A 25,693-nucleotide genomic window follows, 5' to 3' on the forward strand; every position below is an offset into this window, starting at 1 on the left:
CCCTGTGTGATCTTGGGGCTTCTGGTTGCACTTCTGGGAACCAGGGGTGTGGGAGAACTGTCACACTTGGCAGGGACTGGAGGCCTTTGAGGCCATTGCTAGGAAAGAGGAAAAAAATCAGCTGGAGAAGGCTGAACAGTCAAACGCCCCCAGGGTACTGACAAGAGATTATCCTAGGTTAAGAGGGCACTGCCTGCGCTCAGGCCGAGGCTTTGGATCGTATTTCCTGATTTAACGGCGGTTCTAAAACAACATGGACGACAGGTGACCTGACAAAATGTCTGAAACCTGGACCTCTTCCAACCCCACAGTCTTCACTTCAGGCCTGCAGGCAGTGTCCCCACGCAGCACCAAACTCTCGGACTTCAATTCTGTTCCGGGGACTTTGTCATTGTGCGGGGGCAGTCCTTGACACTTCCGGGTTTGTTTCTTCAACTGCAACCAGAACCAAAATATAACGCGATCTCAGAAGATTCTTTGGATAAAGGAGACTTAGCACATAGCACTGCACTTCAACGATTTTGAGAAGAGGACATGAACAGAGGGCCTAGGAAGTGTTGGGGGATAAGTGAGAGATAATAAAGGGATATGTGTATAGCATCTGCTGGTGTGGTACGGTCAGAGGAGGGGAATTGAAGATTGCCATGGCACTGCCTTCGGGCCAGTCCTTAATCTTTGGTCTGAGATTGCAGAGCCAGAGAGCCTGTGCTGGGGCCTCCAGCCCTGCAGGTGGCGCTGCATCTCTGGGAGTCCCTTCTCCAAAATCAGGGCTTGCAATTCCATACTCTGGCCTTCACCAAGACCACTGTAGCTGTAGATTATCTTAGTTTGGGGCCAAACATTCAGGTCTGTCACGATGCTATAAATATGTGTCTCAGGAAAAAAAATAATCTTATCTGTCCCTCTGACTTCCCTCCTATGTAGCTGGGGGAGGAGGGGAATCATAATTGGGAATTTTTTAGTTGCAAGCCAATAGAAACTCCAACGTAGCCCAGCACAAAGGAAATATATAGCCCCGTGGGTTTGGTATGTCCGGATGGCAGGCTAATTTGTGGTATGGCTGTGGATGGGTCCAACAATAACACTCTGGACCTTACTTCTCTGTGTGTCTTTCCGGATAGGATCCCTGTGTTTTCTGGGGTTTTGTTTTGAGATGCTGGGCTCGAACCCCTGGCCTTATGCTTGCTAGACAAATGTTCTAGCCACACCCAGACCCCAGCAATTATTCTTAAATAATGTCTATTTATTTATTTGGGGTGAGGCACACATGTCACAACATGTGTGGGGAGGTCCCTTCAGTTCTCTCTTCCATCACATGGGTCCCAGGGATTGAGCTTAGATCATCTGACTCAGTAGCAAGTGCCTTTACCTGCTAAATCATCCTGTGGGCCCTGTACCTATTCTTACACGGTATCTTCAACAACCTAGCCAAGGAGACTCCCTGATAGCTCAAGGGGGGAAAGATCTTGGTATAGAATGTCACTAACCTGAGTTCTGTCCCCTCGACTAGGGGATACAAGGAGCTGATTGTAAGACCTCCACAGATCATCCCTTCAGGGCAGTGACAAACGGAAGCAGTGTTTCCAAATTCGAAACACAGATCAGAACAGAGGGATGCGGAATGCCCAGAGCTAAATTGGGTGCCATTACCTGAAGCTAAACAAGTGGATGCTTAGTGACACCTCCTCCCCACAGAAGGAATATTTACCTCGTTTCCTATGCAAAACATTCTTTACATTGTGTCGGTCGAGGGAACCAGGGCTTCGCCATCGAGCATTGCATTGCTAACCAGGGCTGGCCTAGTTAATCTTGGATCCCCTTTCCTGTTGCCACCATCTCCTTGTATTATGCTATTTTTTTTTAAAACCAAACAGTTACCTTTCTACAATAGCATTAAATGTTCCATTGAACTTCTATTGGCAGAAATCCATGCCCCAGGACCTGACATGGATCCATCCAAAAATGAAGTCACGCCATAATTCAGCCCACATACATTCCTCTAGAGGGAAAAAAGATATTCTAAACAAACAAAAACTGGCCAATAGAAGCATAGACATACAGACGTGGCCACAATCTATGTGGGTGTTCTCTGTCCTCGGAGCAACATCTCTATCAAATAAAGAAAAAATGGAGGGAAGCAGGTTTGCCTAAGCTGCCTTTGAGAACACAGCCCTCTTTGTTCACCGTGGTTAAATCACAGCCTTAAAATTGATCAGGCTTGCTGGGCACTGGAGAAGAGGAGGTAAGAGGATCAGTAGTTCAAAGGCAGCCTCGATGCTAATGGTTTTGAGGTCAGCCTGGGCTGCAAGAGACCCTGTCTCAAAAAAAAACAAAAAGCGATACCAGCAACAACAAATGTCAGTCTAGGTAACTAGGGAGAGGGCCAAGTCAGCAAAATGGCCATCATGGGAGCGTGAAGACTGGAGTTTGGGTCCCCAGCATCTATGTAAGATGCACGCGTGACAGTCTGCATCCATAGCTCCAGCACTGGGGATTTGGACACAGGTGGGTATCCTCGCCTGCTTTTTGGTAGTTAACACCATAATAAGAACTGACTTGGAGAACCAAAGGGTTTATTACACCTTACAAGTCAGGGTCCATCATGGCAGGAAGCCAGACAGGAGCTCCAGTACTACCTGGATGCAGGAATGGAAACAGAGAACAATGTTTATTGTCTTGCTCTCCAGGATCACATTCCGCCTGTTTCCTTATCCTACCGAAACTCCCTGCTTAGGGATGCACTGCCTACAGTGGATGGGCCCTCTCAGATGGATGACAAAACAAGAAAATGCTTCCTGTGGTTGAAAGAAAATGGCTCCCATAAGCTTAGAGGGAGTGGCACTATTAGGAGGTGTGGCCTTGCTGGAGTAGGTGTGGTCTTGTTGGAGGAAGTGTATCACTTAGGGCCAGCTTTGAGGTCTCATGAAGCTCAAGCCAGGCTTAGTGGCTCAGTCTCTTCCTACTGCCTGTGGATCAAGATGTTGAACTCTCAGATCCTTCTCGAAAACCATGTCTGCCTGCATGTCACCATGCTTCCCACCATAAAGGACTGAACCTCTAAACTGTAGCCACCCTCAAATGTTTTCTTTTATAAAAGTTAACATGACCAAGGCGTCTCTTCACAGCAATAAAACCCAAACTAAGACACCTCCATAGGCTTGCCTTCAGGCCAATTGGATCAAGGCATTTTCTCAATTGAGGTTCCCACTTCCTCAAATGACCCTAGCTTGCATCAGATCAACAATCAATCTATCTAAGCATAGATGATAGATAGATAGATAGATAGATAGATAGATAGATAGATAGATAGATAGATAGATAGATAGCACCACAGTTCCTGTAGCCAGCAAGTCCAATCAGTAGACTCCCGGGTTCAGTGAGAGACATGTTTCAAAAACTAGGGTAAAGACTGATAGAAGACACCTCATGTCAATCTCTGGCTTCCATACACATGTGTACACATGTGCACCTGCATGATCATACACAGACACACACACAAACATCAACCTACCATCAGGCAATCTGGAGTTCTTTGATACCTCCAAACTCCAATCTCCCCTCATTAGAAACCATATCACAGAAGGAAATGTCAGTTGGACAAAGATGATCCCAGCAGCCCAGGCCCACAGGGAGTCGGTTCTGTTAATATCTACAGCCCGGCCAAGGGGAAAGTCCTCTCCATTAACACACATCGGGTTGACCCATCTGAATCAGCCATGTCTGCAGGCAGATAATTGCTAACTATTGATCATTTTCACCCGAAGAGGCTAGAACAGCAGTTTTTGAAGACCCTTTCAAAAGGAATAAAAAGTCCAAATTCACTTTCATAGCAATACCAGGACATTGTCTTTTCCACCAAGCTAATGGTTATATTCAACGTGCAAAAGCAGAGCTGGCAAATGGTTCAGTCAGTGAAAGTGCTTGACAAGAGTTTGATACCCAGGACCCTCATGGTGGAAGGAGAGAATAGGTCCTGCAAGTTGTCCCCTGACCTCTATGTGTGCATGCTTGCATATACACTCAATGCATACACACACAAAATAAATCAATGAAAAAATACATAAATGTACAAATGCATAAATAAATACAATTTTAAATCCAAGTTCAAAAGCAATGGTAAGGGTCTTTATCTGTTTTCTGTCACTATTACACAAGTCTAGACCAGGCTTAAGGAGCTGCAACTGGCCTACTTGCTGGCAGAGTCCCAAGGTGATCCAAGATGTCACAGCAAAGTTTTGCCCAGGCAGACCTCAAACTCATACTCTTGTTTCCTCAACTCCGGGATGTCAGGATTACAGGTCCACACCACGAAGACCAGCCCTTTCTCCTCATAAAGCCACCGGCACTCAATCATGGGCCTCCACCCTGATGACTTAGAGCTAATCACCTCCCAAAGGCTCCACCTCTAAATGCCATGGTTGGGTTAAGATGTTGGAGCAGCATCGTGTCCACACCTCACAATGAGGCTTCATATCCAGTGTCAGTTTCAGACAGGGATAGGCCATCTTTTGGGGGAGGACGTGTGGGTTGAGACAGGTTTCACTCTGTCTTGGCTGTCCTGAAACTAATTCTGTAGACCAAGGCAGCCTGGCACTCACAGAGTTTGGCCTCCGGAGTGCTAGGATTAAAGGCATGTGCCACCATGTCCATGAGGACAGGGCATCTTTACAGCATGCCAAGGGGTGATATTATTTGAAACTGGGATTCCTTCATTGCCTTCCACTGGAAGAGCATGGGGCAACAGACAGGATGCAGAAGCACACAGGATGGTCCAGGGGCCTATTAGGAAGCCAGGCATCAAGGAGATACAAAGAAGTATTAACAGCGCCCTCCTATAAGTTTTCATCCCAGAGAGATAGGTTTTGTCAAAGCATTTTATTTACGTTGGGGCATAAGGGAATTGTGTCTGTGTGGTGACTTTGGAAATATTTTATTTTATTCTGTTGGGGAGAAAGGGTTCGTGTGTGTGTGTGTGTGTGTGTGTGTGTGTGTGTGTGTGTGGTGTGTGTGTGTACAGGAACGAGCATGCTAGTGTGCTTGACTGGGCATGCATGTCTGGAAAACAGAGGTAGACTTCAGGTGTCTATTTAATGTAACTCCCCCATCATTCACCACCTTCTTTTTTGAGACAGAGTCTCTCGCTGAATCGGGGACTTGCTGTGTTTCGGTTGGCCTGGCTAGCCACGGAGCCCCCAGGATCCACCTGTGCTGAGATTACAGGCACATGCCACCATACCGCTGACAGGAGTGCTGGGGATCTGAACTCAGCTCCTCCTGATTGCACAGCAAGCGCTTCACCCCCAGAGCCACGCCACCATTGTTGCTTGCTTGCTTGTTTTCACAAGGTCTCACTGTAGCCCAAGTGGGCCTCATCCTCACCATGTAGCCCAGACTAACCTCAGACTCGGGGTCTCTCTGCCTCTCCTTCCAAGTGCTAAGATTGAAGAAGTGTGTTCCTTTCTCATCTAGAAAGCAGCAGTAGCTTAGTTCTGCTTAGTTCTGCTTGGTTTGTTGTCAACATAAACTCGGGTCTTCTAGGAAGAGGGAACCTCAATTGAGAAAATGTCTCCATCAGATTGGCCTTGTAGGCAGTCTGTGGGCATCCTTGAGTAATAATTTATGTGGGAGGGCCCAGCCCACTGTGGGAGCTACTACCCCATGGGCAGGTGGTTCTGGGTTGTATAAGTAAGCAGGCTGAGCCAGCCTTGGAACACAAGTCAGTAAACAGTGTCCCACCATGGTCTCTGCTTTAGTTCTTGCTTCCAGATTCCTTCCCTGAAATCCTATCTTGGCTTCCTTTGCAATGAACTGGAATGTGTAAAATGAAATAAACGTTTCGTTGCCCAAGTTGGATTTAGTCATGGTGTTTATCATAGCAATAGAAAGCAAACTAAGGCCAGGCAGTGGATGGATGCACTGTCTTTTAATCCCAGTACTCGGGAGGCAGAGGCAGGCAGAGCTCTATGAGTTCGAGGCCAGCCTGGTCTACAAGAGCTAGTTCCAGGACAGGTTCCAAAGCTATAGAGAAACCCTGTCTCAAAAAAAAAAAAAAAAAAAAGGAAAAAGAAAAAGAAAGAAAGCAAACTAAGACATCCATGTAAATAAAAAGTCTGGGGTCTTAATAGTTTTTAGAAGTATAATAATAAATGCTTGTAATGCAAGAGCTCCTGTATCAGGAGCAGCCATGGAAAGATACCCTGGAAATGAAACATTATGGTTACTGGAGCGAAAGGAGTTGAACAGACACAAGGGTGACTTTGACCTGGGGGGAGGAGGCCTAGTGAAGGGAAGGCACTGAGGAGTCCCAGAGACCAGGCGAGTGTCCTTACTCCACTCTCTGTTGTAAATGCCACAGTGCTGGGGAAGTCTAAAAGAAAAGTTTGTTTTGGCTTCCAGCTCTAGACCAAGGTCACCAGGCCCTGCCCCTGGTGATGCCCTCCTTGTTGGCAGAGTCCCAGAGCAGTGCTGTAAGTTGGGTGCTCCTGGGAGACCTAGTCAAACTGGCTACAAAGGCACACCCAGTCCAGAGGTGACCATTAATCCGCTGACCATATGGATGAGTTCATCTGTTAACCGAGTAGATGGGCTATCCCACTCCTCATAGGGGACTCCTAGTCACGTCTTAAAATGCCACCTCTTTTCCTCTCCAAATGGAAGTTCAACTTCAACTTAGAAGGAGCAAACCATGTTTCAGCCCCTAGCACGGGAGCAACAGGGATTCCTTGAGGCTACACCACCAGTGTGGTAAGTGGGCTCCCTGGGACCAAGCCAGCAGCGATCCAGACCTCTAGAGAGCCCGACCTTATCTACTGCAGAGGTGGAAGTTATATCCCAAGACCAGTAAGGTGCAGGTCTCTGGGAAGACCAAGAGCGGGAGCTTTCCTGAAGCCTCCAAATTGTGCCAGAAAATCTCAGCACCATTAGAATAAGGCTACAGCAAGTGACTTGTCATGGTGCCTGTGATGTGCTCCAGCTAGGTGAGGAGTAGGGCAGGATGGAGAGTTTGTGTATATGGTGTGTGATGGTTACAGAATGGGGACACAGGGAGGAAGGAATTTCTGCACCTGGGTAGGGTATGGAGTCCCCGGGGTGTGTAGACAATGGGACTAAAAGGTGAGAAGTGTCCTTGGGGACTACAGAGGATGCGAGCCTGCAGCCTGTGAAGTGGGACCAGGCGGCTAGGGAGCTTGGCGATGCAACTAGCCAGGCTAACTCACCTAGGCAGGCAGGCTCCACCCGCGCGCGCGGGCGCTCCCAGTCGGTCCCGCCCTCAGCACTCGCTCCCTCCGCCTACAGCGCCCAGGCTCTACAGGTGACCCAGCGCCACAGCCACTCCGACGCCACCACCTTAGCTGCCATCACCGCAGACTCGAGCCCCAGCCTAAGCAGGTATGACAGCGACCCTCGCGCGCGCTCGCACCTGGGCAGTGACCTCAGTCCCGCCCCTGACAACTGCGAGAGTCTCGGCCACCCAGCCTCAGTTTCCCAAGGGAGGGCGTTGGGGTGTCTGGCCGCCACCAAACTCGCCACTGAGGAGAGAGTGGGACTGGACCCGCTGGGGACGAGGGGAGAACAGGGGGAAGATTCGCTCAGCGAACCGAGGAGAGACCCAGAGAGGGTCACACTCGTGTCGCAGCTGGAGGGAAGGGCTGTGGTCAAGTCCTCACGCGGAATGGGCGGGGCGAGCTGTAGTTCAAGAGGTGACAACAGCAAAACTAGAGCGCATCCCAGGTCGCCAAGCAAACCCTTCAGGAGGGCGCTCCCAAGGATGGGGGGCGGGGCGCGCACTCCTGCAAGGATCCCAGAGACGAGGTGCTGCTTGCACATCTGAGTCCAGGCATCTGACCCTAGCGCCTGATTGTGGTCTCCTCTGCCAGGCCAGCCAACTCTGGGGCACACCGATGTAAGAGGTAGTACTGGGGAAGAACCCAGATCCAAGTCCCAACCTACGCTGTCACCATTCCGGGATTTTGAGCAAAAGTTAGTGTCTAGAGAATGTCACATGGTCTAGATGTGCTGAACACAGGACATGTGGGACAGAGAAGAGACCATAGAGAAGGAAACCAAGGCAAAAAGTTTAGAGAAGAAGCTGCCATTTTTCCCACTCACAAGAAATCTCCGTCAGCGAGGGTCTTGCAGCACCTCAGTCTTGTGTGATCCCCGGGTGAGAGTCTGGGGAGTTCCGTGATGAAACATCTTGCAGCAAGCCAGTACAAGGGGTTGTCCTCCTTCCTCTCAAACTTATTCCAAGTCCTGCTCTCCCTGCTCCCTAAAGATAATCACCATCTACAAACGGAGTATTTCTTCTCGACCTTTCTCAACACCTATACTGTAGTCATATATACAAGCCCATAGGAAATATGGACAATAGGAAGGTGGTGGGCAGATATGTAAAGTTAATTGTATAATCCATCCCCACCATTGGGCAATGGTGACTTACATTCAACATTCTCGAATCATCTATGTTACTGCGTAGACATGGAGCTAACACAAATTACTATTTGGGGGTCAAGTTCGAATTCTTGTTCTTTGTTCCCAATTTCACAGGCTATGAATTTGGGGGACAAGGTTTCTCTTTTCTTCTTGCATACACAGAAGCCCTGTATGCATACATACATGTACAGACAGCCGTGTGACTACAAGTACACACAGACATATGGACAGGGGAGCCCATCTTTATGGGCTCGCTATCCATGGTCAAGGACAAATTTTCCTCTGCCTGCGGCTACTGAGCCCGAGGGCCAGCAAGAGACAATCCTCAAGCTCTGCCTGTCTGTGCCCAGTGGACAGAGATGACACCAGAGACCCCATCGAGGGGCTCTCTAGAACGGCCACCTCTGTCCTTCTCGCTCTCCAATAGGAGACAGAGCGATTAAGAACTGGGAGCCAGGGGCTCAGCAGTTGGCAGTGTTTGCTGCTCTTCCAGAAGAGCCAAGTTTAGTTCCCAGCCCCCGTGTCGAGCAGCTCACAACCACCTGGAACTAGCTTCAGGGGATCTGCCACCCTCTTCCTGCCCCTGAGAATACTCACACTCGGGGCACAAACACAGGGAGACACATAAATGTAAGAAACATGGGTTCTTAAGCCTAGTGCCCAGTCACTTGGTCATGGGCCCCACACTTTCTGGGTGTTAGATCATGTCCTTCTTCAAAGGTATGATAGGACCATCAAAAGTTTGCTGGAGTTGGCACGGTGGTACATGTAGGTAATCCTAGTACTTAAGAGGCACAGATGAAGCAGGGCAGTGGTGGCGCACGCCTTTAATCCCAGCACTCGGGAGGCAGAGGCAGGCGGATCTCTGTGAGTTCGAGGCCAGCCTGGTCTATAAGAGCTAGTTTCAGGACAGACTCCAAAGCTACAGAGAAACCCTGTCTTGAAAAACAAACAAACAAATAAATAAATAAAAATAGCAAACAAACAAAAAAAAGAGACACAGATGAACTGCAGGCTCGAGGCCAGCGTTGGCTGCATAGCATGCTAATGCTAAGGTAGCCAGAGTTGATAGCAAGATATGGTCTCCAAAAGACCTAAATAAATAAACAGCAAACAGTTTGTTGGAACGTTTGGTAACCGTCAGGCTATCAAAATGCTAAAAGCAGAGATACTTCAGTCTCAATTGCAGCTTTGCTTTTCTCAGGTCGGGCGAACACACCACTATTTTCACATCTGTCAAATGGGCTTAATGATAATAGTTTCTCCAAACTGTTGAGTGTTCAGTAGGATGATGCAAGTAAAATTCAGAATGTCTTCTTCTGGCCAGGGGAGACCCTAAGATGGTGCTGTGGTATAGGCAATGTCGAGCTATCTCCGGGGACCTCTTCCACACCTCAAGGGCAACCAGAGGCCTGAGCACTGGATAGGAGTCAAGGGAACCATCTGTAACTCCAGTTCCGGGTGATTCCATGCCCTCTTCTGATCTCTGTGAACACCAAGCACACATCTGCTGCACACATGCGGGCAGACATCCACACACATAAAATCAAAAAAATAAATCTTTTATTTAAAAAAAAACTTTTAAAAAGAAAGCCTTTGGGCAGCCTTTGTGAGGCTCTGTGTTTGTGTGTGTGTGTGTATGTATGTGTGTGTGTGTGTGTGTGTGTGTGTGCGCACCTGTTCACATGCTCCTGTGAGATAATGCATGCCTATATGTTTGTACATAGAGCCAGAGATTCATCTCTGGTGTCTTCATCCAGCCTGTCCACTTTTCTTACTGAGGCGGGGTCTCTCTGGCTAGCCTACATAGTGAGCTTGCCCCAGGATTCTGCCCCTTACCCTGACCACACCCTCAATTATGTAGGCTGTGGGGTTGTAGCCTCTGGTCTCACACTTGCCCCTTAAGTACTTTATCCACCGAGCCATCTCCCTAGCCCCATGCGCTCCTTTTAAAGGTGTAGGTTAGCTGTTCTGGAGCCATGGCTGGGCTCTATTAAGAGCATGTATCGCTCTGGCAGAGGGCCTGACTTTGGTTGCCAGCACCATGTCAGGTGGCCCACGCCACTCGTAACTCCATCCCCAGGGGACCTGACACCTCTGGTCTCCCTGGGCACCAGTGTCCACATGCCCTTACCCACACACAGACACATACACACATAATTTTAAAAAGCAAATCTTCAAAGGTGTAGGTGAGCCCTGAGATTTTAAGCAGTGAGAGCTGGCCAGTTTCCCTTTAGTCCGGGTGGGAACCTCCAAGATCCCACCGTCTCCTGGAGGAGGCCACCCCTTAGTCTCTAAGAATAGCACACTGCAGAGCGAGAACAGGACTCGAAAGCCACTTCTGTCTCCCGGGTGACTTAGATAAACTGTGTCGTTTCAGCTCTCTAATTTGGCTCTTTCCTGACTGTTTCCTTGTGGGGAAAACGGAACTGGTGCACAGTGGCTGCCTTGAAGGGTTGTTTTGGGTATTAAGTAAGTCAATACGCTTAAACCACTCCGTTACTGCCTGGATTACAGTAAATACGGCCTCAGCATTCTGATAACGGCAGTGTTAACTGGCCAGACCTGGTGACAGCGTTTCAAGGAAGGGCACAAAGAAGGAAATCTCTGGAGTAGGTTTTGAAGGAAGTTCTTCTGGGGACAGAGAGAGAAAGGAAATACATACAGAGGAAGCAGCCTTAGGCAGCGGTGGCACGCACCTTGAATCCCAGCACTCAGAAAGCAGAGGCAGGAGGCTTTCTGTGAGTCTGAGACCAGCCTGGTCTAGTTAGCCAGCTCCAGGCCAGATTTTCTTCATGGATGCTGGGGATGTGAACTCGGATCCCCATGCTTGTGCAGGAAGCATTTAGTCCGCTGAGCCGCCTCTCCAGGCCCATGTGTTGGGTTTGAAATGAGAATTTGATTTTTTAAAGCAGAGGCTGTGATGGCAAAAGAGTAGACACTGTGTGAGCCCACATATAGGAGGAGGCCCTCAAGGAGAGGGCTGGGGAGGGAAGGGGCTGTGCTTCATGGTGCAGACTCCCCTGTGTTAGTGGGGGTGAAAGACTCTGGTAATGAACAGCAGTGTAAGCCGCACAATGACGGAAGTGTGCCTGGGCACACTAAACTGTGCCTTTGAAAACGGTTTGTGGTTTATGATTTGAAAAAAGAGAGAGCTAGAAATTCACTTAGGGAACTGGGTATATGTAGCTCCATGGTAAAACACTTGCCTAGCATGTGCAAGACCCTAGGTTTGATCCTCAGTGCTCGCACTCACACACAAACACACACACACACACACACACACACACACACACACACACGGCAACAACAAAATAGGAACTTCACCTTCAGCTTTCCTGGGTCCCAGCCTTGCTTGGTCCTGACGCTTCTCGACACTGTGGACCCAGCTGAGTGACTCTTTCTCCACGCTTCATTTTCCCACCTGCAGAATGGGGCGGGCAAAGTGCTGGCCGCGTAGGCCCTGTATTAAGTCATTTTGTGCGTACACATGGTTCTGCTGTCTGAAGCCATCACAGGTCAGGCTCAGGGGAGCAGGGTGACTGAAACCAGCAGCTGGAATCAGATCCTAAGACCTCAGGTTTAAGTTCTGCACAGGGATGAGAGCCCATTGGATCCCTAGAGCCCATCTGAAAAAGATGGGCATGGTGGCACACACTTGTAATCCAGTCCTGGGGAGGTGGAGACAGAACAATCCCTGGAGCTCACTGGCCTGTATGTCAGCCTAGTTAGCAAGTCCCAGCCCCGACTAGAAACCCCATCTCAAAACAACAAAGTGGTCCACTCCTAAGGAATGCCACCCGAAGTTGACTCTGGCATAGACACACACACGCACGCACACACACACACACACACACACACACACACACACACACACACACACACGTGCGCACACAAACACACACACACAGTGGGGGGAGGGGTCAAGTCTGTATTTTTTTATTATCATTGACTTTGAACAAATTAGAAATTATGATTTTATAATGCAAAGTGCAAAGTGTCGAGCCAGATAAACTCTTGTCAGCTGGGAAGAAACACAAGATGCTGGGATCCTCAGCCTTGGCCTGTTATCCGACAGATCACAGAGACTCAAATCCGCCCCTGCCAATTTAGGGACGGTGAGACCCAGGCTAATCCCATAACCCCTCTGTGCCTCGGGTTTCTCATCATAAACTGGAAATAAAGATTCTGCCCACAAGATGGATACTTTGAGGGTTAAAGGGCCAAGCACTTACCACAGTGCTTGGCGCCCAGTAAGTCCTGAGTACATGGATGTTAGGTAACTAGTTTTGAAATGAAACGAAAGCCTTAGAAGTTGTGTTTTGAGAGACGTTATTGTTTGTTTTCATCTGTTACAGTTATATATTTATTTTGTCAGTGCGTGGGGGTGTGAACATGCCACCGTAAGTGTACGGAGGTCAGAGGACAAGTTGTGAATCCCTGTGTGAATCCTAGGGATAGAACTCAGGGCTTGACAGCAAGCCCCTTATTCACTGAGCCGTCTTGCAGGCCCCTGTTTGTTTGAGTTGTGAAGTAGGCTCTATGTTATTCAGGTTAGCCTGAGCACTGGGTTTAGAGGTGAAAGCTACGTCAGAGAGGTTATTTATTTATTTTGACTCTAAAGATTCTTATCCTAGCCATGACTCTGAGTTTTACAGAAGGTCATTTGTGACCAGACAGTGTGATGGATCCTGGATGCTCTGAAAGGTTCCTAACTTCCCAAGGCCACACAGTAAAAACAACCCTGGGCTCAACTTTCTTCCTCCCTTGCCCAAACACCCCCATCCCCCACCCCCCGGACTGAGGGAGTCTTAGGAGAGTGGCAGCAGATTTGGAAACACTTCCCTTCCCTGCTGTCCTTGGGGTGCAGTCCTCAGGGACAAAGTCGGGAAAACATACTGGTTTCTCTCTGTGTGGGGAGAGGGCGCTCATTCACAGGTGAAGGCGGTGGCCTCTCTGGAACTGCTGATCAGGCTCCTCTTAGCACTTCCGGCAGAGATGGATGCTCTGCCAACAAGATCCCATTGCTTGAAATTGCTAGCATTCCTAGACTAGTGAGTGTGTTTACACATATTTGTGTGTGTGTGTGTGTGTGTGTGTGTGTGTGTGTGTGTGTGTGTGTGTGGTTTCTTCCCCCCTTTTGAAGCCTGGTGATAACACACAGGGTGGAATCACCTCTGCCTTCTGCTCATACCACAGTGAAAAGCAGTTGGTCTTGGCCTTGGTGGATTGTTAGAGAAAAAAACTGGGGTCTGAGGCTGTGAATTTAAGGGCAGCCTTTGACTGCCTACAGATTAGGGGGTGGCAGGTGTCAGATATGAAGAACAGGCCTGGCACCTGATGGGTAGTAAAGGCTCATTAAAGGGAGGCAAGAGAGGAAAGGACAGAGAAGGCAAAGCGATGATGAGGAGGGGGAGGAGGCAGAGAGGAGGCCAGAAGTGCTAGACACAGCCATCGGCCTGCTGGAACAGAGAACCCTGACCGTACCACCCATCCCTCTGCATTGGAGGGAGAAGAGCAGGGGCTGTCACTGAGGGCTGCTGACTCTAGGGAGAGCTTCAGTAAGGAGTTCACTCTCTTGGAGGAGGGCCTCCACCTGCTGGGGAGGAAGGTTTGGGGGGCATCCCTGAACCTGTTTCTACCTCCCCGCCACCCGCCGACCTCCCCACCCCGACCCAGGCATCAAGGCTTGCCCAGTTCCTTACTTCTGCCTCCTCCAAACAATTTGTGTAATTTACTGTCCGAAAGGTACCTCTAGGGTTTCCCACCCTGGAAACCAGAGTGTGCTCCAAGGGCTGCCCCAGGGCTGACATTTGGCTCCTCAGGGAGAGCATGAGGGCGGGGCAAAGTCAGAAACACTGTCACTTATGCCTGGCACGCTAAAAGATCACATTAGGGCTAGGTATTCTGGGGATAGTGCCAATCCCCCACTCCATCCTACCTTGGCTCTGGCCCACTGACTGGCTAGGGGTTACTGGGTCGTTTCGTGGGTGGCAGAACCTGGGACTCCATGGGAAGAGGCACTCAGAAGTTGGAGGCATCCCAGGCAGGAATCGGGGGTGCCTCGCATGCTGGCTACTATAACCTGCTTTGTAGGAATTTAAACAAGGGGCAAAGTGAGGGTGTTTGGTTGCCGTGGGAGTTGAGGCTCCAAGCTGATGCTCATCGAACATCTGCAAAGTAAGAGTGATGGGAGGGTGGGAAGGAAGCATGGCAGAAATGGGTGCATGGCAGCATTAAAATAGACACTGAAAACATCCCTGGAATGCCAAGCCATGGCTCAGTTCCCCCAAGTCTCCTCGGCCCCTCGCCTGGAGAGCCCCTTCCCACCCTCATCTCAATCCTGCAACTCCCAAGAGGACCTTCCCAGTAGGGCTGGCCTTAGGTGGGCAGGGTTGCTCCTGGCGGGCCGAGCTGACAGTATAATAGGCCAAGGTTCTTCCCTGGAGACTCTCTGAAAGGTATCTCAGCCCCTCCCCCAGAGGTTCCCACACTGCCCTGGAAACAGCTGTTCTGCCTGCTTTCTCTTTCTAGAATGGTATAAACGCAGATGAGGCCACGGGGCTTTCTCCCCATCAATATAGTAGCAAGGGGATCAGATCCTGGTCTTTGCACCAAAACTGTGGGGATAGTGGTGGTGGTGGCTTGTTGTTGTTGTTGTTGTTTTGAGACAGGGTTTCTCTGTAGCCTTTGAGCCTGTCCTGGAACTAGCTCTGTAGACCATGCTGGCCTCGAACTCACAGAGATCCACCTGCCTCTGCCTCCTGAGTGCTGGGATTAAAGGCTTGTGCCACCACTGCCCAGCCCCAAAACTGTGTTTTGCTAAGCATGTACCGTACCCCGAGCCCAGGGCAATGCTGTATACTACATGCAAGCACTTGCATTATGTCATTGAATTCTTTCAGCAGCCACAAAAGTAGGCAGTGTAACTATCTCCACTTTACCCATGGGGAAACTGAGTTTTCTCTCTGCGCGAATGCGTTACCGCCTCACGGCAGTCCTGTAAAACAGGTGACAGTGTTGAATGGAATCCGAGAGGCTAAGTCGCTTGCTTTAGGTCACTAAGAGCTAGTGAATGGTGAAGCTGGGATTGTAACCTAGACAGTTTGGCTGCAGAGTGCACTATTTGCCTGGCCGGGTCCTCTCAGATGCTGGGTGTCACCTGAACAACCCGGGGTAGATGGGAAGTGGAATTTTTCCCTCTGAGACATAGCTCTCGGTGTCTTTGGGCCACTTGCAGTCAAATATAAGGTTTCAGCTTTTGGATCAACTGGGACTCACTCTGTGTCGTTGTGTGGGTTGAGCTCTTGGTCGCCCCTAACCAAGAGGCTGGCAAGTGTTAGCATGTTACTGCCACTCTAGGGCCCTTCTAATCCGGGGCACCAGCTCAACCTCCAAACTGCTCAACAATCACAACTTCCTCTGACCCAATTGATGGTTCCAAAGGAGAGGCAGGCAAAAAGACTAGCAACTGACTTCAGTCCCTGGGCCAGCCTGCCCCTGGAACAAGGTGGAGAATGTATGGCCTCGCCTCCATGCAGGGAGAAGGTAGACTTCAGTAGGAAGCTCCGAAGGCCCCTGAGGGGGACAACGCTACTGTCCTTTGTGCTTTTCCTGCAATGCTAGGGCAGAACCCATGACTGTGTACATGCTAGGTCAGCTCACTGACCCTGAGTCACGCCCCCAGCCCTTCGTTCTTCCTCCTTGTTTCTGATCTCAGGTTGGAGAGGGATGATATCTAGTTAGCCCGGGTGTCGTGAGACCTGCTCTGGAGGTCTTTACGGAGGAGCCTTTACACTTACAAAGCAATGACTGCGAAGCTGTCTGAGCTGGCAGACTGTATAGGCTATCTGTATTTCCTCGTCAGTCTGCTCCCAATAACACTACCAGGGAGATGTGAGCCCCCAGCCCCCACCATTCCCACACCCATTATCATCTTTATCATGTCCATCATCACCACCATCACCCCCATCCGCAACAGCCACAGGACCCACATGGTTTCTGAGACCCAAGGTCAAGGCCCAGTCTGAAGACGGACATACTCAGAGGACATGATGCATCTCATTCCCTAGAAAGATAAGGAAGAATGTGGACCTCAACAGTTCAAAAAGCACCAATTCAGTCCCTAGTTCTTCCACTTTCTAGCTGCATGGCTTCGGGGAATTGACCCAATCTCTCTGAAAAGAGATCTGATCTATAAAATGGAATGATTGCAATTCCTCCCTCTTAGACTCATGGGAAGGGACACATAAGCTCATTCAGGTACAGCCCTGGCACAGGGCCTGGCTTGGATTGTAAAAGCAAAACAAATACAGGAAAACACACAGGCCAGGGGAACAGAAGGTAAGGGCATAGCTCGAGGCTCTGGCTCTGAGTCAGTTCCCATCAGCTCTGGATTTCAGAGGCAGGTGGAGCCCAGTGTGAGAATGGGCCTGAATAGCATGGCTTGCAGACTGCCCAGCAGAGTCCACCTAAGCACTGAGCGTGGAGGGAAGTGAGAGTTCCTGCCCAGATGGAGGCTGAGATGCCCACTGAAGTTGTGATCTGCACACTTTGAGACAAGTCAGGAAGGACACTTGTCTAGCTGAAGACAGAAGTCCAGGAAGGACCAACTACTTCCTCTCTCATTCCAAGTCGTTCCCCCAGCACCAGCACAGACCCTCTCCCCCTTCATACATGGAGACATTCCCTTTCTAAGACTGTTCTCTTCTTGATGATTGTTTCTGAACAGCTATAAAGACAGCCCAGGGCAGCTCCTGCGCTGGTGTATTCTGAAATTCTTACCTCCAGCCTCCAGGGCTGCTGTACACAGCTATGGAGTGTGTGCTACGCGACCCCGGGATGTCATCCAACCAACTACGTTATGAATGGTGGCCCCTGGAGTTGTGAAGTACACAATTGCATGAACAAACAGGGCGGGTCTGCCAGGCTCCTTCTCCTGAGCACGATAGAATGATTTTATCAGTTCCCGATGCCAGCTCAAAACAGAGAGTGGTTGGATGGCGTCTAGATGTCAATCAAGACCCAAATAGCCCAGGCTTGCTGCCTAAGCAGACCAAGCAGGTTTGTAGCTGACCTTGAGAAGCTTGTGCGTGGGCCTCGTGGTGACTGGGGATGACAGCGGGTTATAGATGGTCATTAAGAGAGATGACGAGGAAGCAGGGAGGCAGAGTGATCACACAAGCAGGCTCTGCAGTTAGCTGTGGGCTCAAGTCCCTGGGTTCAATCCCCAGCACTGCCTAGCAAAACACAGATTCCTAGGTTCAATTCCAAGCATCATATACAAACATAATAATATTATAATAACAAAATCTTACTGTCTAGACCTTTGCCAAAAGTGTATCATCCTTATTTTAGCTGATTTTCCCAACCCCTGCTCCAGGTGCTTGCTTTCTGGGGAATTGTGTGAACTCCAGGCTCACGCCACACCCCAAACCAAGCAAATCGCACTCTGAGGGCAGAGTCAGGTGTCGGTGTCGTTTCTGCACCTGTAGGTAACCTTCCAGGAAGACGTATTGAGAGTTCTTTCCCTGGTTCTTCTCCAGTTCTTTCTGTAACCTTCTGCCCAGAAGCAATTCCTGTTTCCATGGTCAGAAAGCCATCCCAGCAGCTGGGGAGACAGCGTGACCAGTGAAACCCTTGCTGTCTAAGTGCAGGACCTGAGTTCAATCCCCAGAACCCCTGTAAGAATGCCAAGGCAGGGAAGCGCCTGTTTGTAATCCCAACATGGGGGAAGCAAAGATAGGAGGATTTCTGGAGCAAGCTGGTCACCAAGCCTAGCTTCTTGAGTAAGGTCTGCGCCAATGAGAGACCCTGTCCCAAAGCAGGTGGATGACATCCCTGAGGATGACAGCCCAGGTTGACCCCCTCACACACACACACACACACACACACACAGACACACACCTTGCAAGCACACACACACACAAAGCACACTGACACACACACAGAGAGGAGAGAGAGACAGAGACAGAGACAGAGACAGAGAGACAGAGAGACAGAGAGAAGACCACAGTGTTCTTGTCCCTAAAGGCCTATGCCACTGTATCCAGATTTGGCACCCTCCTTGTGGACAGGATCTCAAGCCGGTGTTCCAGATGCCTGACTGTGTGACTCACTTAGCATTCTTCTCTGGGATGGAGGATGTTGGGGAAGGAACTCAAGACCTCGCAGCATGCTGTGCGGGCACTCTACCACTGAGCTGTGCCCCCAGCGATAGTCATTTTGTTTTTTGTCAAATTTCGCTCGCATCTGGTTTTCAGGTTTTCTCTAAACATCTCATCCCAATTTCCCATGGTCTCCTGAGTCTGACTCATCTTTCCTTGGTGACATCACCTTCCATGAGAGCTTGAAGCCCAGGAGAAAAGAAAAAGCTTACGCCAGGGTGACCCCAGTTCCAACGAGCACACAGGTTCCTTGGAATCTGGTTACAGTGCACCTTCTGGCTGGGGTGTATCTTACTGAAAGAACGCATGCTTTGCATGCTTGAGGTCCCGGATGCATCCCCAGCATGGCAGAGTTAAAGGAGAAAGATTCTGTACCGATGGGTCACACCAGGTTTGAATTTTGTCTCTGTGTGGAGCCGTCGGTCATTGGCCAGGCACCATCTCTGCTGTCCCTCTCATTTCTTGGGTTTTATTTTTTGGTTTGGTTTGGTTTGGTTTGGTTGTGGTTTCCAACATGGAGTCTCACTAGAATGACTTCCAACTTACTTGAGGCCCAGGCTGGCCTTGAACTCCCCATCTTCCTGCCTCACACTCTGGAGAGGCTGGGGTTTGTAGGCTCATACTACTACACCCTACTCTGGTGCCATCCTTTAAGTGGAGAGAAAATAAGGCAGTGGTTCTTAAACTAGAGCATGACCCGGAACTCCAGAAGGTGGTTGAACTGGAGTTTCTGACTTAGGAGAACTGGGTAGGGCCTGAGGATCTACCTTGCCAACAGCGCTCCCAGGGGCTGCAGCTACGGTCAGGACGACAACCAGACTTTGTAAACCACCTCTCTCAGTCATACTCTGGGCATTTAGCCCAGGGATTCTCACCGAGCTGAGTTCTCCAGAGGCCCCCACAAGACAGTTTTATTTGGTCTAAGGCACACAGGTCACATAGAAAAAAAATCAGATTTTGGTTTGCTTCTGTGGCCAAACTATGTCTTTGACCAGACCTGAGCGGTTTCCTCAAGCTCAAACCCACAATTTAAAGATATAATTGCTATCCAGAAGACAGAGTTTCTGTGGTCAAGCATGAGCTCTTCCCCATTCCACGGCTTCTGCTGTGTGTAGCTCACCACAGAGGGGTCTTGGGGGTGGCACAGGCGAGCTTGTCAAGTGCACTTTAGCCTCACTTCTGGGCGCTTCAGCCTCAGGCCTGGAGCCATGGGAGGGAGGGGACAGATGCCACCCCCTCAGAAAGCTGGAGCCACCACAGCTTTGGAGACAGACTGGGCCCAGTGCCACCCTCCACAACTGCCCTGATCAAGAATGACCACCCAGCCCCCAAATGCTTCCCTAAGGCCTTGAACTTGAGAGGGCTGGCAGGCAGGTCTGAATGGGGGTAGGGGTGAGCTAATGGAGGTCAGGGGAGTAAAACTGCTCTCAGGACTTTTCTTCCTGGATTGGCGCGCTGACGACTTTGGCGTGGGGGTTGGAGAACTTCATCACCTTTCACTGGAGAAGGCAGGTGCATTGGTACCTTTCACTTGGTTTCTCTTGTCACAGCCGGGTGACCCTGAGCGGCCTTCTGTGCTGGAGAGGTGACAATTCCTTGCAGGCTCAGCTCGAGGATTAAGTGAGGCGGTGTCATGTGATAGTTCCTGGTGCGTACTAGGCGCTCAGCAAGCGTTGTTGCCGCCACCGTGGAAGTACCGATAGGAACTATGATTTCATTCTGCAAACAGCCGGAATACCACTTCCCTACCCTGCCTCCCTGCACCCCGACCTCACACCCCCCCACACTCCAAACCCCCACCCCGGCCCTCTTCAGACCTCTGTGGCCTTCTGCTCATGAGAGTTGACTTATAATCAAAAAGCACCTATTTGTCACCAAAAATATTCATTGCAATAGCCAACCCATATTTAAGCCCTTAACTCATTGTTCACGCTCTGTGCTGTCTTATAGTAACGTGATGCTATGCATAAGCATGAACCACAGAAGCTATTAAACATTCTGTGATACTGAGGATGGAGCCCAAGACCTGGCACGAGCTAACCAAGTGCACCTGCAATGCCAGGCCTGGATTTTTGAGACATGGTCTAGCTGTAGAATCCTGGCTGGCTATGAACTCATGGTCCTTCTGCCTCAGCCTCCCCAGTGCTAGGGTTAAAGGTATATATCACCACACCCAGAAATGTATTTTATTTTCAGTCGTGATTTTAAAAAAATGAAACAAAAAATAAATTTAAAAAAAAACACCTTGCAACATACAAATGGTCACATCTTTGTTTTTATTGCTGGGGATGGAACCCAGGACCTCTGGCATGCAGAACAAGATTCCACATAACTCTAACCTGTCACCTTAAATCACCATATCTTTAAAAAAAAATGTTTTTGAGACAAAGTCTCACTATGTAGCCCTGGCTAGCCTCAAACTCACAGAAATCTACCTGCCTCTGTCTCCCAAGGCGTTTCCACCATGCCCAGAAAACCACTTCTAAAAGTTAATTTCCAAGTTACTCTATTTATCTTGAGGTGGGCACACATATGCCATAGTGTGTACCAGAGGACAGCTCTGGGAGAATCAGCTCTGTCCTTCTACCAACAGGATCCAACAGGTTGCAGGGCTTGGCAGCAAGTGTGCCTACCTGGCGAGCTATCTTGCCTGCCCACTTGATCTCACTTTTGAGCACATAGTTCCATAGCGTAAAGAATGCTCAGAGTCTGGTCTTTCATCTTTGCGTCGTATCTATGGAGACCAGATTGTGTCCTATACCTGTGGAATATCTCAGTTCCACAAGGGACATTTCTCACACCCAGTAGCCGCTGTGTGACTGGGGCTACCCAAATGGCTTGAAGGCCCTGTTTATGGAGTGGACTGGAAAGGAGCTGGATGCTGTCTGCTGACCACCTTGGGGAGGTAGGCTCCAATGGATTGAAACAGGCGGTAAGGGAGCAGATCAGAGTCAGAGAGACTTGCCTGAGAGGAAGCCTTGGCATAGAGCCCTGGGGTAGGGAGATGAGCCCTTCCTCTGTCCAGTACTGCTGGTGACTTTGGCAAAATCCCATTTCCTCTCTGAGCCTCCGTAGACCCTTCTGCAAATGGGGCAGTGATCGGCTCTCTCTGTTTTCTTGCCTTGATTTTCATGAGGTCATGCCGGCAGAGAGCCCTTGGCACTGTGCTGAGCAAATGTTGGCTTTTGTAATTACTGGAGGGAAAGGAGGACGAAAACATGCAGCAACTGCTGGGTTTACAGTCTTATCTGCACGGTTGTATTAGAAAGGACAGCTGTTGGAGACAATTTCTTCCAAGTCTAGAAAAGAACCGTTAGACGCTGGGTCCACTTCCCTGAGGCTGGACTGGCAATGAATGTGCTCCTTGCTCCGCATACACCCTAGAGAGCTTCTGTGGAGCAAAGGCCAAACCCTCACTGGTTTTCTGGCAAACACACATCTTCTGTTCCCTTCATTGCTCTTCAGAATCCAGGTTCAAATTCCAGCTCGCCACTTGCTGGTCACCACCTTGTGTAGTTTATTATCCTCTCTGTGTCCTGGCTCTCCTACCCATAAAATGAGGTAGAAATAGCACCTATGCCATTGAGTCGACAGGAAAATTGGCTTCTACATAGGGTGGATCACAGCAGTGTGTGTGGCGGAGAGAGAGGGAGAGAGGGCGAGAGTGCATTCGAGGGGGCTCTCAGCCCCCTTTCTGGAAGCTTCTTTCCTGGAAGTCCCTCCCCTGACGAATTCTTGATATCTGCCCAGATCCATCCGTTCATGCCAGCTCTTCCAAGAAGTCCCTCACAAATGGCAGTCACCGTTCCTCTTCGGTGCCCATGGCCTTTCTGAGGACTAGCCTCTCCTCTTGTCTCGTTAGCAAGCTGTCTCACAGCATGGCTGTCTGGCTGCCCCATAACTCTCCTGCCAGGAGAGAAGAGCTGGGTTGTGCACAGTAGGTTTTTCGTATGTGTGAGGGGGGGGTCAGGGCTGGGGGACAGGTTGGCACACGGGTTTAAGGACTGCTTAGAGGTAGAGGTGTGTGTGTGTGCGCGCGTGTGCGCGCGTATGTGCATGTGGGTGTGTGTGCGTGTGCACGCATGCGTGTGAGTGTGTGTCTGTGTGAGTGTGTGTGCATGTGTGTGTGCGTATGTGCATGTACATGTGTGTGCACATGCGTGCATTGTGTGTGTGTGTGTACGTGTGTATGTGTGTGTGTGTACTTGTGCCTATGCCCTATGTGAAGGTCAGAGGACAACTCGTGGGAGTTGGTTCTCTCCTGCCATTGTGTGAGTCCCAGAGAGCATACTAGATCATCAGGTTTGGTGACAAATGCTTTTCACTGCTGAGCCATCTTGTTGCTCTCCCTCTCTCTTTTCCGTCCTCCCTCTCATCCCTCCTATGTTTTCTGGAGACCAGGTTAGTTTCAAACTCACTACATCCCTGAGGTTGACCTTGAACTTCTGATCTTCGTGCTTCCTCCTCCGGAGGGCTGGGGTTACAGGTGTGCACCACAGCTTGAAAGATGCCTTTCCTCTCCACGTTCTGTAAACCCCCTGTCCTGTGGGTGTGGGACAACAAAGGGAAGGCGAAGCTGACCTATTCTCCCTCCAGCCACCTGCATCTTGCAGTTGTGCTTCGGGTGAATTTGTCCCTCCAAAAGCCCAGGTTGCCCCTCTAGCCCCTAGGATGTCTATATCCGCAATGGGGGCCTTTAGAATGGCGATTCAGTTTTAAAACGAAGCCGTTAGAAAGCTTGCGTCTGCGTGAATGGTGTCAGTGTAAGAGGAGGAAGCCCCGGTACAGAGCGGGGCCATCTGCACACAGGCAGGGGACAGGCTGGACGAGCACAACAGTCACGTGCTGGCCAAGGAGTACCCTCCGCAGAACCAACCCAATGCCGCCACCTTGACCTGACACTTCAAGCCTCCAGACGATGAGAAAATGCATTCTGCTGTCTGAGCCACGCAGCTTGATGTCTTATTAGGGCTGACTGGAGGAGATGAGGGGGTGAGAAGCAGGCAGAGAGGTGGAGGAGAGGGGGGCGGAGAGAGCTGAAGAGCCCTCCTGATTCTGGATAGGGAAGAAGAGAGTGGAGGCTCACCCTTCATACCCAGTGGGAATGCCTTCTGCATTATTCCAAACAAAGGCTTCCAGAACTTTCTATGGATGCACTCTCAAATTAAACCACCCACTTTAGAAGTCCTTTCCCATTTCTTATTTAAAGGCAAAATGGGGTGGCCAGTTAGCTCAGTAGTGCTGGCAGCCAAGACTGATGACCTGAGGTTCATCCCTGAAACCTATGCAGTGGAAGGAAAGAACCACTTCCTGCAAGCTGTCCTCTTGTGGCATGTGTGCACTCCATACAGTAGTTAATTAATTAATTGTAAGAAAAAAATTAGAGGCAAAAATATATCTGGGAGTGGCAGTGCGCACCTTTGAAATCAACACTTGGGAGAAAGCAGAAGGAGAAAAATAGCCATGAGTTTGAAATCAGGTCTGCGCTACCTAGTGAGCCTAGGGCCAGGTAGGGCTAAATAGTGAATCCTGATCTCAAGAAACCCATCGGGGCTGCTAGGATGCCTCAGTGGGAAAGGCACTAGCTGCTAAGCCTGACGACCTGAGCTCAATCCCTTGGGCCCACACAGTTGAAGGGAGAACCGACTCCTGCAAGTCGTCCTCTGGCCTCCACAGGCAGGTTGTAGCACATGCACACATACACACATGTACACACACACACACACACCACGCCTTTTCTAAAGACAGATGAACACAGATTCTGCCTTAGAACATGTGACTCTAGACCAGTTTTCATAGTTGAGACAGGATCTCACTATGGAGACCAGATTGGCTTTGAACTTACCATCCCTTTGCCTCAGTCTCTCCAGGTCAGGATCACAGAAATGAGCCTCCATTTTAATAATAACACAATATTCATGAGTGTCAATGGGGGCAGATAAAGGCTGCAAAGCTGGGCCTACCACCATGGAGCCTCGAGCTATTAACAAATCAGCTTGACTTTTCCATCTCTATCCATGGATTAGTCAACCCCCTCCCTCCGCTTCACACACGCGTGCGCGCACGCGCACGCACACACACACACCTTTTCCGGGCTTAGCTGATCTTATCCTCCGCACTTGCCTCCAGCCTGGACAGGGAGGGGAGGCAGCAAGCAGATAAAAGCAGCCACATTCTTCCTTTCCAGCCTGCCCTGAGCACATGACACTCCACCCACCGTGGGCAGGTGGCCACTTGAATGAGTGAGGGTAGGGCCAAGGGCTTGGGTGCTTGCCATTGGTGTCCCCAAGTCATCCGTTCCCTGGGACCAGATGACAGGGCTCCTGACTCTGGGCCTGGTGGAGGAGGTGCTCTCCCACTGACTGGGACCGCACAGGATAGGAAGGCCAAAGAGCACAGAGATGGAGGACCTCAGCATGGAGGGGTACGCCACAGTCACGTCGCCTCCTCTGCAGTCTTTAGTTCAGCCTGTCCTCAAGAGGTAAGGCCAGGGTCACCTCCAGAGACTGTAGGAACAAGGCTGGAGGTCCTGATGTTTGCTAGTTGACCAAACATCACTTCCGGTTGATTTCTTTTTGAACTGAAAATAAATTATAAAGTCACAAAAACTGGAGTAAACGGGGACAAATATTAGATCATAAGTTGAAGTGTATGCCCAATCTTATGTTCTCTTGTAAACCCGTTTGGCCAATTAATAGAAACTTGATCCCAAGCAACCCAGGTGCTCACTAGACCACTCCCTGAGCCTCTCAATTCTAGGAAGCCCATAGAGTTTTCTGGGCTTGGTGGCACATTCCCGGAATTCCAGAAGCACTCAGAGGGCAGAAGGATCACCATGAGGTTGAGGCAAGCCTAGGCTACATAGTGAGTCCCAGAGAAGTCTGGGCTATATAACTAGATTTTTTTTTTTAACTTAAAAACACCATCAACAACTATCAAACTGTATTTCCTGCTACCCCCCCCCACACCATTTTCCCATAACAACCAAGTTTTTCAGGCACACCTTTCAGATCCACAGGGGACTCCATCCAGAGAGGACCTAAACCCTCACTCTTCAGTCCCTCATATAAAGTGATTCATGGTTCACTACTGCC

At 49.9% G+C, this 25,693-nt stretch overlaps 1 protein-coding gene across 1 annotated transcript in view; it reads left to right on the forward strand.

The window, feature by feature from the left end:
• Positions 1-7,298: 7,298 nt before the first annotated feature.
• The window catches only part of Scnn1b (sodium channel epithelial 1 subunit beta), a 64,192-nt gene continuing 45,797 nt past the window's right edge, over positions 7,299-25,693 (forward strand). The window contains exon 1 of the mRNA XM_075974848.1: positions 7,299-7,389. The gene's annotated coding sequence lies outside the window, so the exon portion shown is untranslated. The remainder of the gene's footprint in view (positions 7,390-25,693) is intronic.

The sequence above is a fragment of the Microtus pennsylvanicus genome, chromosome 5 (genome assembly GCF_037038515.1).
Source record: "Microtus pennsylvanicus isolate mMicPen1 chromosome 5, mMicPen1.hap1, whole genome shotgun sequence".
Taxonomy (NCBI): Eukaryota; Metazoa; Chordata; class Mammalia; order Rodentia; family Cricetidae; genus Microtus; species Microtus pennsylvanicus.